General features: G+C 42.2%; 1 protein-coding gene across 3 annotated transcripts in view; it reads left to right on the forward strand.

The window, feature by feature from the left end:
- Window positions 1–15,769, forward strand: part of ATP8B1 (ATPase phospholipid transporting 8B1) — a 107,829-nt gene that overhangs the window by 16,000 nt on the left and 76,060 nt on the right. Inside the window, exon 1 of one of the 3 annotated variants that reach the window (XM_039840769.1) lies at window positions 5,470–5,490. The exons of the other annotated variants lie outside the window; for them this stretch is intronic. The gene's annotated coding sequence lies outside the window, so the exon portion shown is untranslated. Of the gene's footprint in view, window positions 1–5,469; window positions 5,491–15,769 lie in introns of those variants that run through there. 3 annotated transcript variants of the gene reach the window in all.

Raw genomic sequence — 15,769 nt, forward strand, 5'->3', positions numbered from 1 at the left:
GTGTCATTTCTTCAGGGCATTCTCTGACCACACTAATTAAAGTAGGTCTCTCCCAAGGCATGCCCTCTGCTCTTTTCCTTGTGAGGATTGGTTGCATGAGCCTGGAAGCTTCCTGAGAAGGGACATGCTCCCTTCTCAGCAGCTGACAGAATGCCTGAAGGTTGTCTGAAGCTTGTCTGATTACTATTAGTGGTATCTTAGTGCAAGTGGTTGCTCTGTGGGTGAGTGAATGAATGAATGGAGACTAGCTTGAAGTGATGAGGGTATGGGAGCACAGAGAAGGGAGTTACTAACTCAATTTACGGGTGTTCGGGAAGCTTCCGAAGGACATTGTAGGGCAAGCTTGAACGATGATTTGGGGTTCCTCAGATTTGGGACATAATAAAACATTCCAGTTGGGTTAGAGGAAATACTTGAAATTAAGTGGATCCTAAAGAAAAATCTGGCCTCCGATCATGCTCCCACATGGATGTGATGGACCACCTAGAAAGTGGCCACTTCCACAGTGTTGACTAGTGGCTTCTCAAACATTGATGTACATGTGAATCTCCTGGGGAATCTTGTTAAAACATAGATTCTGAATTTGGCAGGTGGTGACATTGGCAGTTCTCACAAGCTCTCAGTGCTGTAGATGCCGCTGGTCTACAGACCTCACTTTGAGTAGCAAGGACACAGAGGACAGGGAAAACCAGCTATAGCATTGAAAGACAACAGCTCTGTCATTACATGCCCTTTCTTTTCTTGCGAATTATGTAAAGATGCATTTTATGGTTTCATTTTAGGCAGCATCTACTAGGTGTATTTGATATCTTTAAAGTTCTTATTTTACATAAGCCTTCCTATATTATAAAATGAAATAAGAACATAAAAAAGAGCTATTTTGAGTCCACCCTGTGTTATATGTCTGTCATTAGTTTCAAGGGACCGCAAAGAAGCACGTTAGTACTTTTGTTAAACAGAAATCCACCTAAATATCCGTGCCTGCATTCCTCCAGATGGGCTCTCTCCCCTGTAATCTGCACATTATCTATTTTATGGTTAGAGCATTTTTAGTCTGGACAGACTGTTCTCTGCCACCTGTCATCCTTCTGGGCACCCCCTACTCCCCTATCAGTCTGTGTATCTTCAGAAAAGACAGATTAATATTAATCCAGGCCAGTCATCATTCAGAGGGTAACTGTTTTCCTAAAAGAACCACATTATAGTCCAGACTCAAACAGATGGATCTCACATTATCTGGAGCCTTCTTTAAGATGTATAAACCAGAGGTGACTGAGGAATTTTCTGTATGTGGGAGTGTACCGTCCATTCTTGGCTTTGCAATGACTGAGGTTCTCAAATTTAGCCGCATATCAGAACTACCTGGGGAGCGTCAAATATACTTATGCTTAGCCCCCACTTGGAGATTCTGTGTCACACCAAGACACATCTGGGGTGATTCTAATGTGTAGTCAGGCAGAGAACTACTGCATGGAAGGTAGATCCTGTAGGAGTCTGCCCTCTTACGGAATGTCTTTTGGTGTATCGAAAATTCACTCGGGTTTATGGAAATGTCTAGATATAAACATATGGGGGAAATGATTGAAATGAATGAGTAGTATAGCTCAAAGATATAAGACTAGATTCTGTAATGCATCAGCTGTGAGTGGCCTTGATCAAGCCACTCGATAACGTCATAGCTCACATGTGTGCAGTGATTTGCAGATCACAGAGTGCCTTCAAATGCAATATCTCACTCGCACAAAGATTCTAAAGAGAGGGCAGGGCACCTTTGCCCTTTCTGCCCTTTTTCCAGGGAACAAAATTCTTCATTGTTTGCATTCGGCTGCAGTGTTTTTCTGGCCTGGAGCTCCTCCTCCCAACTTCTTTCCGGTCAGGGTGGAAGTGTTGCTTCTCTGAGCTTCCATTTCATCCCCAGGGCGTGGCATCTTCTGCCTACACTTACCGTTAATCTAATCTGCGTTACAGTTTCTCTTTCCTTGAGGAGCGGGTCATCATGTTTTATTCATCCCAGGCATCTATAACCTAGTGTGTATTCAATAACTGATGATTTAAATAATATGTTTAATCATCGCTTTACAGATGGGGACACCGAGGCACAGGCAGACTAAATACAGGCCCAGCACTCACTTCCCCTAACTTTTCTGAGCTCTAGATTTTTCTTTTCTGAAGAATTTGGACATTTTCTCTAACAACCCTTAAAGCTCTAAAATAGAGGTTGTATTCCACTTGGTAGCGTTACAAAAACACAGTGAAGCTCTCCAGACTGGTGTGGAACAGTCTCAAGGACAAAGAGTAAAGAATATGATCAAAGGGACTCGTTTATTGGCAAGAGCAGAAATTCATATTTACCCTTCGGCTTAGACCAGTAACGCAGTTACTGCTGTGCTTCAAATTCACCTTGAGAGACTGAGAAAGTCGAAACTCTTGTCTGTCCCTTTTCTTTCTCCGTAGTTCCTCAAGTGGTTTTGAATAGACCAATCAGCACTTAACGCCCACTTTCTGAGGTTCTGGAGATTGCCCGTATCTGACTGTGAATGATCTTCAAGTCTGTTTTTATGAATTTTAAACAGCTGGCTGACATACATGCACCCCGTTTGAGAAGCCAGCATTGGACAGCCACACACCTCTGAGAGGAGGAAGTTGTCTTCTGTCCAAATCATGATGGAATATGATGTGGCTCCTGAGGCTGGACTCTCTTGACCACTTAGGAACCATTTTCTAATCAGCTAGGGCAAGGAGGAGAGGCGGGTGTGCTGAAAAGGGGAAGGAAAGAGGAAATGTGAAACCAGATCTTCCTTCTCTTAGAGTAAAACCATTCACAGAAGAAATAGGTTCTTCAAATATTGTGTACCGTTTTATTTCCATTAGGCAACCCCCTCGTCTAAAGCCAATTAAGAGATTTTTAAGGGTTTTGAAATGTGAGGATTAGGTGAATATACCTGAGAATTGAAATTACTTCTGTGGCCTTGAGCAGGACTGGGAAACAATTGGAAATCCATATTCAGATGTAATTGTGACCTCTCCACTCCCATTTTTCCAGTTTTCTTTTTCTTGGTTTCCCATCAACCCAGCCCTGAATCGGAAGCCAGCCTACCATCGTTTAGCAATATGATAAGATCTGACACTTTTAATTGTTCGATTCCCAAAGCTGTTAATATATGTAAACATATAACAGGATATTCCTTACAGCCACGCATAATACTTGGGAGCCAGGCCAGAGGAAGCTATTTACAGAGTGAATCCTGTAAAACCTTCAGTGATATTCAGAGTAATTGTGAACTTATGCATTTTCGTTTTCAAAGGACTTTTTAAAGAAATAGACAAGTTGAATATTTTTTCAATCTTTTTAAGGATTTACTTAAGTCAGTAAAAGATAAAAAAAGATCTTTGCTTTACCATTTCTAACTTCAGATTTAAAAAAAAAATTTCTCCATTGATATCTCCAACAGATTTTTACATATACAAACTTGTGAATTTGAAATTCATAATGATCAAATATGTGGATCAGAAATGTAGACTTTGAGGCCAACTGATTTATTCAGCTTTTGTATGCTGCAGTGGCTTAGTAAAAAGAGAATGTTTAACATTATACCTGAGTCTTTCACTTCTCTTTTACTGTATAACACAAGAATTGACAATCATTTCAAAAAAATGAGATAGAAACCCCATGTTCAGTGTTGCTAAATTAAAAAAAGAAGTGAGCATATTAGACCATAGCTGATACCAACTTTGATTTTAAAAGTCAATTTTGAATTTTTCTTTTGCCTTCTGGGAGCCCTCCAGCTCTGTCCATGAGTGCTCATGACGCTTTGCATTTCCTGATGCTGTTTTGAGTGAAGTCGTGTCTCTGGTTTTCATTAGACTTCTCATGCTTGTTCCATGAGAGCTGTCTCAAATGACTTTGACCAATTTGGGGACTCTGCTAACATGTCTCAGGATTCTCGTTAAGTGTGATCTGTGGCTTCTCCTCCTTCTGGGTATCCTCTCTCCTTGAATGTGGGCTGGCCCTGGTGATGCACTGCTGCTGTAGAGAGTATGGTAAAAGCAATGAGATGTCACTTCTCAGACTAGTGTGCACAAAGAGCCTCCTTTGACTTGCTCTAAGAGAAGCCAGCTGCCATGTTGTGAGTTGCCCTGTGGGGAGACATGCACAGCACAGAACTGAGGGTGGCCTCCAGCCAACAGCCTATGAGGGACCAAACCCTGCCCACAGCCCTGTATGTGAGCTTGGAAGCAGAGCCTTCCCAGGCGAACCCAGATGGCTGCAGCCCGGAGAGAAACCCTGAGCCGTACCCGAGATCCTGAGCCACCGAAACTGAGATCACGCTTGTGCTTTAAATAGCTAAATCTGGGGGAAATTTGTTAGGCAGCAATAGATAAGTAATGCAGAGATTTAAGGTGCCATTTAAAATGCTCCCTGCTCCGGGGAGCTCCCCATCGATCTTGTCAGCTCCCCGGCTGTCAGGCATCACTGGTAAACCCACACGTGAAATCATCATGATTATTTTCCGATGAAGGCCTCCAACAAGAAAGAGTTTCCAAGCTTCGGTTTCATTCCACATATTTTCGTTTGTTTTTCAGTTTAATTTTATGAATAAGCAATACGTGCAAATTATACAACTTTCAAAAGGTACGAAAGGATATAAAGTGTAATGTAAATCTAAATGCCCCTCTTCACTCCAATACCCAGTTCACCTCAGAGGCAATAGCCATTCCCAGTTTATCAGTTAATCTACTACAAATAATCTTTGCATTTACAAATGTGTACATATGTATTCCCCACCACTGCACACAAAAAATAAAAAACAAAACACAAAAAATAACACCAATGGCAGTGGAATTTAACTTACAACTTCGACTTGAAATCAGGAGTATGGTCAATACAAAACAAATTGAAATCTTACATAATTTCTGCCAATGGATTCTACTGTCAACTTAATAGATAAGAAATTAACTTGAAGAAACCATTGAATAACCTTGCGAGAAAGGAAGATAACATGTTGCATAATGATAGGGCTGCAGCAGGACTTAAGAGAAATCACCTGGTCTGTCCACTCATCTTCAGGCCGGATACTATTTAAAACATCCAGATGAGCTTTTTTACAGTGAAGTATTTTGTTAATTTTTAGGGAAGGGAGTAGGTAATGAAAATAACTCTCCATGTCAGAAAATGCACTAGACATTTATGCCAGCCTTTTCTCTATTTTCTGAACAACTTCTCCCTAAGAACCCTTCAAACTATGAAAAATTAGGTGTGTGTGTGCGTGCGTATGTTTGTGTGTGTGTGAGAGAGATTTGCTTCTGGTCGCTTTAGGGAACTTTAAGATGACTCTGGGTTAGATGTGGAATGAGCCCTCAGATCAGATCAGATAGGAAGAAGGAAGTGAGGGCTCCATCTCGCTGCTTTTCTACTTCGTTCTGTGCTGCAGTGGTGGACACCGAGTAACGCTTGTTAACTGTGTGGTGCTGTCCCAGGCCTACGGAATGGTACGTAACTTCCTCCCCGGCTGACCCTGAGTCCTTGGCCACACATCTTAACCTGTTCATGTCTCCATTTCCTTTCTGCAAGGCGAAGGTGATTAAACTGGGCAATGAAACCATAACTTGCAGCAGTGGTGGGAGCCTAATTAACGTGGTGGGTGAAGACTAATAAATGACATAGAAGGAAGGCGCCTTATGAATTTGAGGCGATATTATTATTACAGTCATTACCTTTAAAATTATAGGCAGCGTGCCAAACAAATTGCAATGGAGGCGAAAGAATAATTGGACAGAATTCAGCTGAGCACAGATGTTAGTTTTGTTTTCTTAATGTGTAGTATCGACTTTAAACTGAACTGAGTCATGAAGTACGCTCACCCGGTTTGTCATGCCAAATCACAAGATCGGCCAATCCTTTGAATTTATTACTCAGAGAACCATAGAAGAAAGCAGCCTACAAATAATGATGATAATTGTTATTCAATGACTCATGATTCCTTTGATTAAAATCCATGTATTGTTTATTCCTCGTCCTGGCATCATTATTAGATATTCCTTTTTATTTTGACTAAAGGAATACATGAATGGGTAGATTTTAAATGAATGCTTGCTTGTTTTGCTGCTCCCTCAGAGTCTCTCTCCAAACACAGAAGAACAAGTTGTTTCTTCCTTTCAGGCCACTTACCTGTGACCCTGATCATATGGAGTGAGAATTCCTCCCTCTCTCCCTCCTTCCGTTCCTTCCTCTCTACTTCTTTTCTTCCCTCCTTCCCTTCCTTCCTTCCATCCTTCTTTCCTCTCACTTACCAAACATTTAGATTCAGTTTCCAGAATCTAAAACCTCTCACTGCCTACCAACTGCCTACTACGTGCCAGGCACTGTTCTAGATGCTCTGGTTCCAGCAGGGAGAAAAAGAGACTGTGGGGGAGGAGCAAACTTCCCTCTCCCCTCCAGGTTCTTCTGTCTGGTCTAATGATCAAACAGACATGAGTCAGATTAGCAAGAGAAAATAACCGAATGTAATGCATATGCATATGTATGGGAACCCCCTACACCTGAGAGAGTCAGAGACCCCACATGCATGAGAGGTTCAGAGACAGGAATGGGGACCTGGTCTGTGGGATGTCCTGAGCCGGGGCTGAGGTCAGGTATCTTGGGGGCTTCAGAGGCTCACTGCAGGATGATGATAAGAGCAGATGCTTAGTAGATAAAAATTTACCCTGCTGTGTTGGTGGGTTAAAAAAGTCATCACTGATAATCCCTTATTATGGACATGGCCCCTAATTCAAGTTCTTCCAGATAATCAAAAGGAGGAGCAGAAGTTTCTTTAGAGCCTGAAGCTAAAATTGCCTTCAGGCCAGAACAATCCGCATCCCACAGAGGCACATCTGTCATGAGCCCCCTCCGCACCTGCGCTGGCTTCCCTCTGCCTTTATCATCATGGGCCAGAGGACCAGAGGACTTCCTGCAATCTTGCAAGCTTTTGAAGCACAAGAAGATTAACACCGTCTCCCTCTGAAGTCCCTGGTCAGGGTTATCGTTTCTAAAATGCAGATCTGACTAGGCCACTTCCCGTTGAAGAGGCCCAGGCTCTTTGCACTGACCGTCCCTCAACAGATGCTCCCTCCCTTCTGTTGCTCTGCTTGTGCTTCAGACCCCCGGCTGACCTCATGTGTTCTGACCTCATTTGTAAATACTTCTGTGGGCCACAGTCCCAGCAGGACAGAAGCCAACGTCTTGCCCACCAAGCAGCTTAACTGAGTACCTGTCATATAGCCTGGAGACATTTGCTTTCAAAGCATGAAAGCCTCTAATGGCCTTTGCTTACTTAGCACCCTAATTCCTAACTAATGCCTCTAACCTGGAGGCCTTCACAGCCTCTCCAGCCTTCTCCTCCTCCAGCTATCTGCCTCCTGCACCTGCCCACACTTTAGTCACTGGACTGTTCTGCGAACTTTCACTTCTATGGTTTCCTCTCCTGAAATGCCTTTCTCTTCTCACCCCCCATCTGTCAACCAGCCCAACTTGACCTTCAAAGCCCAAATCAGATAACTTCCCTCCTTTCTCCGTTCTGGACAGTTCCTGCTCAGCAGGTGGAACTGACTTCCCTCTCCTATGGGTTATGCTAGCACCTGTCACACCAAATTTTGGTGGGTGTGTATTTGCCACAGTTGCTGCAAGCATATGAGGACCAAGGCCCATATTTTGTATATCTATATACTTTATAAACTTATATGTACTTCACATGCTTTATATCTTTATATATCTCTATACTGTGTGTCTTTATTTTATGTAACTCATAACTTGTTTATTATATTAGTTTTCAGAACAATAGAGGAAATGGTGGAATTTTACACTTTAGGAGGCTTGTTCCTTACGATGAATCTTAACTCCTTTGTCAAGCACTGATGTAACTAACAAAATTGCAGATTTGACCTCTGAGAAGCAGGAAGGTTTTCTGTACTGGAGACCTGGGGCTCTATATCTGATTTATTTGTCTCAAAACTAAAGGTAGAACCTGCCTGTTTCTTTTCAGGTATTTTATCATGAGTTTCCGGGCCTCTGGGCTGTGTTCCCTTCTGAATGTGGTTTTTCTGGTTGTTTCAAGAAAAATGCTGAGTGAGCCCCTTGAAGTGACTGGAAAACTAATTTATTTTGTTTGCGATTATTCAAATTTTGAGAGACCAGGTGCGTTCTGATCAGCTTGTGGGTTTTCATTGTCAGAGGTCCCAGTTAAATTTAGACCTGAGGCAGCATCCCAGAGCACGCTTCCTCTGCGCGTGGCCTGTCTCAATCATAAGGCACCACCAGCTCATCGCTTATCAAGAAGGGAACTCTGCAATCAGCTTGTACAGTGCTGATGCCTGAAAATGACTCCTCAGCCTGATTTTTGGAAGCTTGAGTAAGGGAAACCTGGTAATCTCAGATCATTTAGGAATTATAAAGGAGGTGCACTGAAGGGTCGGAATAAGGAAAAGAAAGAAATTGTTTTGAACTATGAGATGAGCAAAGCCCAGAGCTGAGAAGTAGACTGTATCATGCTCAATAAAACCATCTGAATGGGTGAAGGACTGATAACATGTCCAGCAGAAACAGCTCTATTTTGATCTGATGAGGTACTTATGAAAAAAGATTTACCATCTTTTCTCCCATCAGTTTTACCAGTATTAAGTCTAAATTTTCTCCTAATAAAAATTAAAGTCTATGTCTCTCTCTAGTAGAGAGGAAACACTAAATAACCCATGTCTGACTGCCCCTTTTCTGTCCTTCTCTTGTTAACAGTAGGGCATGTTGAGATGTTTCCCCTCCAGGTAGAGTGCCATGAACTTGAAATATGCTGCAGTCGGCAGGCCCCGATGTACCTGGTCCTTACTTATGGTTTGCCCTTAGGAATAAGCCACCCTGTTTGCTGGCCGGCTATTAATCTCGAAGTCTCCATCTCTTGCTCCCGGCCCTTGAAGCTCTTGTCTCAGTGGTTTGGCTCTGGGGCCCTCTGCTCTCAGAGCAGGCTGGCTGGAGATAATGGAAGGAGCCTTGTGCCTCATGCGGGTCATGGAGCAAGGACAATGAGGAGTGGGGAGACAGCTTCTGGCGTTCCAAACTGAGCAGAAACGTTACTATACATGGCGACTAAGCTCCATGGTACCATTATGTGTAGAATACAGGCCTCTCAAGGCAAATGAACATTCTGTGGGCTACTCTGGAAAGATCCAGTCCAATTTCCAGATAAGGAACTGACACTTGGGATTGCAATTCCTATCAGCAGCTTGGGTGAGGGGCGTGCCGGGGAAGGCCTGCAGGGCAGAGGCACTTCTGCCTGAGAGCAAGACAAAGGAGTTGCAGGCATGATTGTCTTATAAGCCTGATGCTGGAGCCAGACTGACCAGGTCTGAATCCAGGCTCTACATGTGCTGGTTGTGAGATTCTAGGCAGGTTTCTTGACCTCAGTGTTTTCATCTGTAAAATGGGAATAAAAGGACCTACCTCACGGGGTTGTCATGAGCTTTAAATGCATTTTGCATTTCGATGTATAAAGAGCTTGGAATAGTACCTGGCACAAAGTATTAGCTCCGTAAATGCTGGCTAATGTTGTCATTAATACATTATTAAATCAGAATTACAAATAAACAATTCTTGGAGAATATATGCCATTTGCTGTGCTCCTGGAATGCCGCAGATGCACTGTTCCTCCTGAGTTAGTTTTCTTCTCCAACTCCCATCTCAACTGTCTATTCTGGGGACCCCTTTGGCTGTTTCCTGCCACTTGAGATCATCCACATACTAACGCTTCTTGCTTTACCCCTGCACCTCCAAGGAACCTTATTGTTCCTGATTTTAACCAGACCAGTGATTGGTAAATAAATGGCCTTCCATTCTTAGCGGTTTAGAATAGAAAGGCCCAAGGCCATCCTTGGAAAGGCTCTACAGAAACTGGTTTTAACCTGAGGAAGAGTTGTAACCGCTGAAGGTGGAGGAGGGAGCCAGTTGGATCCTGATCTCCATCTCCCCGCAGGGCAGATCCAGACAGAGATGGAGCAATGAGAGGAGCGGAGCTGCACCACCAGCAGGCGGAAAACAGGGCTGCGGGGGCGGCTGGGCTCTCCCGGGCAGGCCAGGGGTTTGGAGCAGTGCAGACCACTGGTTCCTGTTCCTTCTGAGGTGCCCTCCCTTTCACATGCCCGGGCTCCGGGAATGTTGAACAAAGAGGCTACATGTGGTCTGTCCTGGTACCTCCCAAAGCCATCTTTGCCTTGGCATCAGGACCAGAACACTCAGGCAACCGGGGAGGGCCATCTAGCTATTGGGAACTCTCCTCCCAGATTCTTCAAGGGGACAAAGGGTGGGCTCCTGGGTGTTTCCTCTCTACTCGGGCTGGTCAATTACCTTCTGAGCAGCTGGGAAAATAAAAACATCTCTGGATTTTTATTTGCAGAAATCATCACATACCGCTGGCTTCTTGGGTTTGTCAGCTGCCTAAAAATGATGGCTGTCACTGTCCACCCAAGGGTTAAACCTTTCTTCTGGGCGTGTGTTCCATTTCATAGCATAACTCATTCCCTCCCTGCATCAATTTCCAGTTCTGTCCTTGGCTTGGCGTTTGTTATCCACTTGGCATGCACTATGTCTTGCCTTTTATTTTTAGAACTTAGAGTAAGGATTAGCAATGTAATAGTATGAATCCTGAGAATTGAATCACAATAGAGAAAAAGCCTTAAAAGCTTAGCTTTTTTGGCACATAAGCAGTCAAAATGGCCTTTTAGAATTTTAATCTAGGGTGTATTACTCTCCCTCGATTCCCTTAGCCGGTTATTTTGAGGATTTAGAAATGGCTTTGGAGAATAAGTGTGATTCTAGGATTCTTCTTCGTGGCCTGGAAAAAATATTCCTTCTCTCTTCTTGTATAAGTGATATCTAGGGTATTTGTAGCTTGACTATATATTGTGAGAGGCTGCCAGTTGTCTAGATTTTTACTCTGTAATTTAAAAAATTGATTTAGAGCTCTGTGCGTGTATGAGTTTTCATGAATAAAGGCTCTAAACCAGTCGTGTCCTGGTTTAATGCAGTGAAACCAAGATGTCTGGCAAGTCTGAGATCTAGTCCTGCCAAATCTCCTGGACCAGTGCTGTCCAATAGTACTTTCTGTGATGTGTTAAAAGTGTTCTATATCTAGCCACTAGCCAGCCACTTGTGTCTATTGAGCACTTCGACTGTAGCTGGTAGAACTAAGGAACTAGCTTTTAATTTAATTTTAGTTAATGAAATTGAAATAGCTTCACATGGCTAGTAGTTACTTGTATAGGATCTCACAGTGGACCTGGACTATTCTTACCTGAAATAGCCTGTAATTCAGGCAGCAGTTGGCTTTCTGAGGAGTTAGAGCTTCAATAGCAGATTGGGTGGGTTGATTAGAATCAGAGGGACATATGCCACTGTCCCCTCACCAACTCCTCAGGCAGCATCTCTGCTTGAGTAACCACTCCCTGGGAAGTGGTAATCTAGTCTTAGTTCTTACAGAGTGAATCCTTTACTGTCGAAAGCCCTGCAGAGGCTTCCTGTTGCGCTGAGGTTAAAATCTAGGCTCCTTAATGCCCTTATCTGCTCACCTGTCACTCTCTGACTTCTCATCGCATGAAATGGACAGACTTCGTTACAAGAACAAGCTGTATGCATTCTTACCTTGAGATATTTGCAAATACTGTGCCCTCTCCGTGGAATGAGCTTTCCCTTCCCTTCACCCACACGCCCTGTGGGTCTCAGTTTGGATGTCAATTCCTGAAGCATTTCTCTGGGAAAAGCTTTCTTGATCCCTCCTAGGACTGATAGGCACCCCTACTGGTATGTATCTTAGGTAGACCCCCATCATAGCACCTACCACATTTGATTGAAATCGCTTATTTGCCTACAAGTCTCTCCCCTTAGACTAGAGCTTCTCAAAGTGTGGCCCCTGGACCAGCAGTATCAGCATCACCGGGAAGCCTACTAGAAATGCAAGTTCTCAGGCCCCGGCCTAGACCTCCTGAATCAAGAATTCTGAGGGTTGGGCCCAGCAACCTGTGTTTAATAAGTTCTCTAAGGGAGTTTGATGCCAACTAAAGTTTGAGAACCACGAAAGCCCCATGAAGGGAGGAGGGATCCATGACTCTATGTGCCCTGGTGTCCCTTTGGCACACTGCCTGGCTCAGTAGATTCTCAAGAAACACTTCCAGAAAGGATATTTAAGTTATTCTTGTCCAGTTAGGAAATTTTTAGCTGAAATAAATTTTAATCTCTTTTCCTTTCTCCAGAGGAAATAAAAAACAACTGAGGACTTTTCTTTTAATTCAGGTAAAATATACATAACATAAAGTTTACCATTTTAACCATTTTGAAGTGCACAGTTTAGTGGCATTAAGTATATTCACACTGTTGTGCAACCATCAATCTCCGGAACTTCTCCATGTTCCCAAACTCCGTACTCATTAAACAGCACCTCCCCTCTCTCCCCTCCCCCAGCCCGGCACCCACCACGCCGCTTTCTATTCTACTTACTGTCTCCATGAATTTGACTACCGTAGAGACCTCATATATGTGGCATTATAGAGTATTTGTCCTTTTGTGACTGGCTTATTTCACTTAGCATAAAGTCCTTGAGGTTCATCCATGTTGTAGCATGTGTCAAAATGTTCTTTTTAAGGCAAAATAACATTCCATTGTATATATACGCACCACAATTTGTTTATCCATTTATCCATTGATGGATACTTGGGTTGTTTCCACCTTTTGGCTGTTGTGAGTAATGCCGCTGTTTGAACATGGGTGTACATATTTTTTGCTTGAATCTCTGCTTCAGTTCTTTTCCATATATATCGAGAAATGGGATTGCTGGACTGTATGGTAATTCTATGTTTAAATTTTGAGGATCCACCATTCATTCTGCTTTCTACAGTTGCGGTATTACTTTATATTCCTCCCAGCAATGCATGTTTCAACTTTTCCACCTCCTCACCCAATGCTTGTTATTTTCTATTTTTTGACAGCTCAGTACTTGAAAGAGAAAGGTTGATTTAAGGACAATGTCCGAGAAAGAGCTCCTAACTTTCTTAAATGTATTTCTTTGATCAACTGAAACCTATATCTATTATATAAGTTGTTGTATTAAAAGAAATAAAATCAATTGAATTTATACCAATTGGTCCTTGAAAATATTAGAATTTGAAAAAAAAATGCACGTGGAAACTTAAATGTTGAAATGTTACTATTAGTTCCTGATGTAATATGTGGAAACAGAATTCCATCTTTAGAGAAGAGATTTTTGATAACTATTCTATCCTTATAATTTATCCTAAGGAAATATTTGGATAACTGTGCAAAAATGTATGTTCAAAGAACTGCATTTTCCCTTAAAAGATTCTCATTATTTTAATCCCGAATTTCATGGAACTTTAAGTTCCAGTTATCTTTGGATCAAGAGAAGTAATCTCTATCATTGTGTGGTTGCCATCTCTTAGATTTCTTAAAAATGGTCCAAGATTGTAAAATCACAGAGCCTATGGCTTGTCATATTTGGGAAGCACATTACATTATCAAGGACTACTTATGAGTTTGGTAGTTTACGTAACAGAAATAAACTCTGTAGGAAAGATACCATAAGTGATAAAAGGAAAAATGAAAAAGTAGATTTGTGTGTTTAGATTTGTGTGTTTATGGTATTTGGACACATAGACCTTTGTTCAATGTAAATATCTTTGATTTGTCTTAACTTTAGGATCAGTGGGTGTAAACAGCCTTTCCTTTTGTCCTGCTGCCTTTTACTTGTGTGTCCCACTCTTTTTTTAATGAAAAAATTTTATTTTCCAATTACAGTTGACATACAATATTATATTAGTTTCAGGTGTATAACATAGTGATTAGACATTTATATAGCTTATGAAATGATCACCCCAATAAGTCTGGTACCCATCTGACACCACACATAGTTATAATGTCATTGTCTATATTCCCTATGCTGTACTTTACATCTCTGTGACTATTTTTATAAGTAGAAAGTTGTACTTCTCAATTCCTTTCACCTCCTTGTGTGTGTCCCACTATTGAGAGCAAGACTTACTCAAGAGATTATTCTTGAAACTAGAAAACATACATGTTATTGTCAAACATTTGTCAAACCCTGTAGAATGTACAACACAGAGTGGATCCTAATGTAAACGATAGACTTCAGTTAATAAGAATGTCCCATACTAGTGCAGGATGGTATAATAAAGGCAATGAGGGAGATGGCTGAGGCGGGGGGGCGTATGGGAATTCTCTATACTTTCTGCTAATTTTTCTGTAAACCTAAATTTAAAAAAAAAAATAGCCTATTGATTAAGAAAAAAAAATTTTTTTAATCTGATGAAATTAGGAAATTTAGTGCCAGATAGTCTCAGACATCTTCTAAAGATGCCTCCAGGACAGTCGTCTCTCGTTGCCCAGTCCAGGCTCAGCCGTCTGTCATTGTTAAAGCATCCCATGGGATTCTGATGTGTGATCCCACCTTAGAACCAGTGGTTGAGAACTCTCACTTACAGATGAAAGTCTGAGCCCTGGAGGGGGACATGACCTGCCCAAAGTCATAGAGCCATTGCTGGCCATGCTGGACCAGCCTCTCTTCACTATTCTGCTATCTCAGGGACCTTCAGAGGAGCTGATATTTTTTTAACCTAAAAATTGCTTGAAGCATAGATGGCGCAGTTTCCTGGTCTTTTTTTTTTTTTTTTCAAATGAGATGGTTCAGCCAGCCCCTCTGGCTGGTCTAGTCCTCTATTTCCTCTTGTGTCAAGAAAATCCGTTTCAGCAAGCCACCTATCTGGGAAGATGAAGATATCTTTATGACTTCTTCCACTTTTAGTAATAAAAGTGCTCAATGAGTACTGATTCTAGAATGTGTTATTTCAGACATACTGATCCTTTTAAATGCTTTCTCCAGAACAGAAGCAATATTTTAATATTAGAGAAGAAATTAAATTAGGATCCGCTAAGTACGAATTTGGGATGTATAAATTATCTTTATGCTAGGTATAGTTCCCTTTGTTAGGAACAACTTTGGAGCCTTTAATTTTGCTTTTACAATATGGAACACCATGGTGAACAAAGATGAGCGTAGAATATGGACATATTTCCCTGCCAGAAATTTCATGAAGGAGAGAAGATTTTGCAGGAGGCCCAGGATCGAACTCCAGGATGTGCATTCCTCATGAGTTGGACCTTGTGGAAGCCACTAGCTTCTCTTGCCCTCCAGGGAGACCAATGTTCAGTTTAGGGAAGTGAGAGAGAAGAGGTGAGGGTGGAAATGGGCCAACCATGGGATGGGGGCCTTAGGCATCGGTGGAGCTGGCTCTGCCATGTTCCTAGCCACTGGGGTGTTGGGGACAGGACGTTCGTTCACATAGGACAGGGGCTAAGGCCACGCCCCTCAGTTGTGTCATCTACCCAGGCCTTACTCGATGGCAATTGTGTTTGTGTAATATTAATAGACTATTAATTATGATATTACTATGCTGAATTCATCTGTGGCTTTCTTTCATTTATATTTCTGTATGCTCATTAAAATAATTATGGTGGGAACCACTTTTGATTATTTTTTCCCCTGACCTTTGTCTATTGGAGGGATAGTACCATAATTTAACCCCCTTTTTGTTGGTGTGTCGAGAGTTTTGAGTACAAGCTTTCTCCAGTGCCTTCGAGTTTGAGTGCGAGTGGCAAAGTGTGAAGAATTCCTAGCAACTCTCCTTCATGGTGGGAAGGATGGGAGGTGCCAGCAACACT

This window comes from Pteropus medius, unplaced genomic scaffold (assembly GCF_902729225.1).
Source record: "Pteropus medius unplaced genomic scaffold, Ma_sr-lr_union100, whole genome shotgun sequence".
Classification (NCBI taxonomy): Eukaryota; Metazoa; Chordata; class Mammalia; order Chiroptera; family Pteropodidae; genus Pteropus; species Pteropus medius.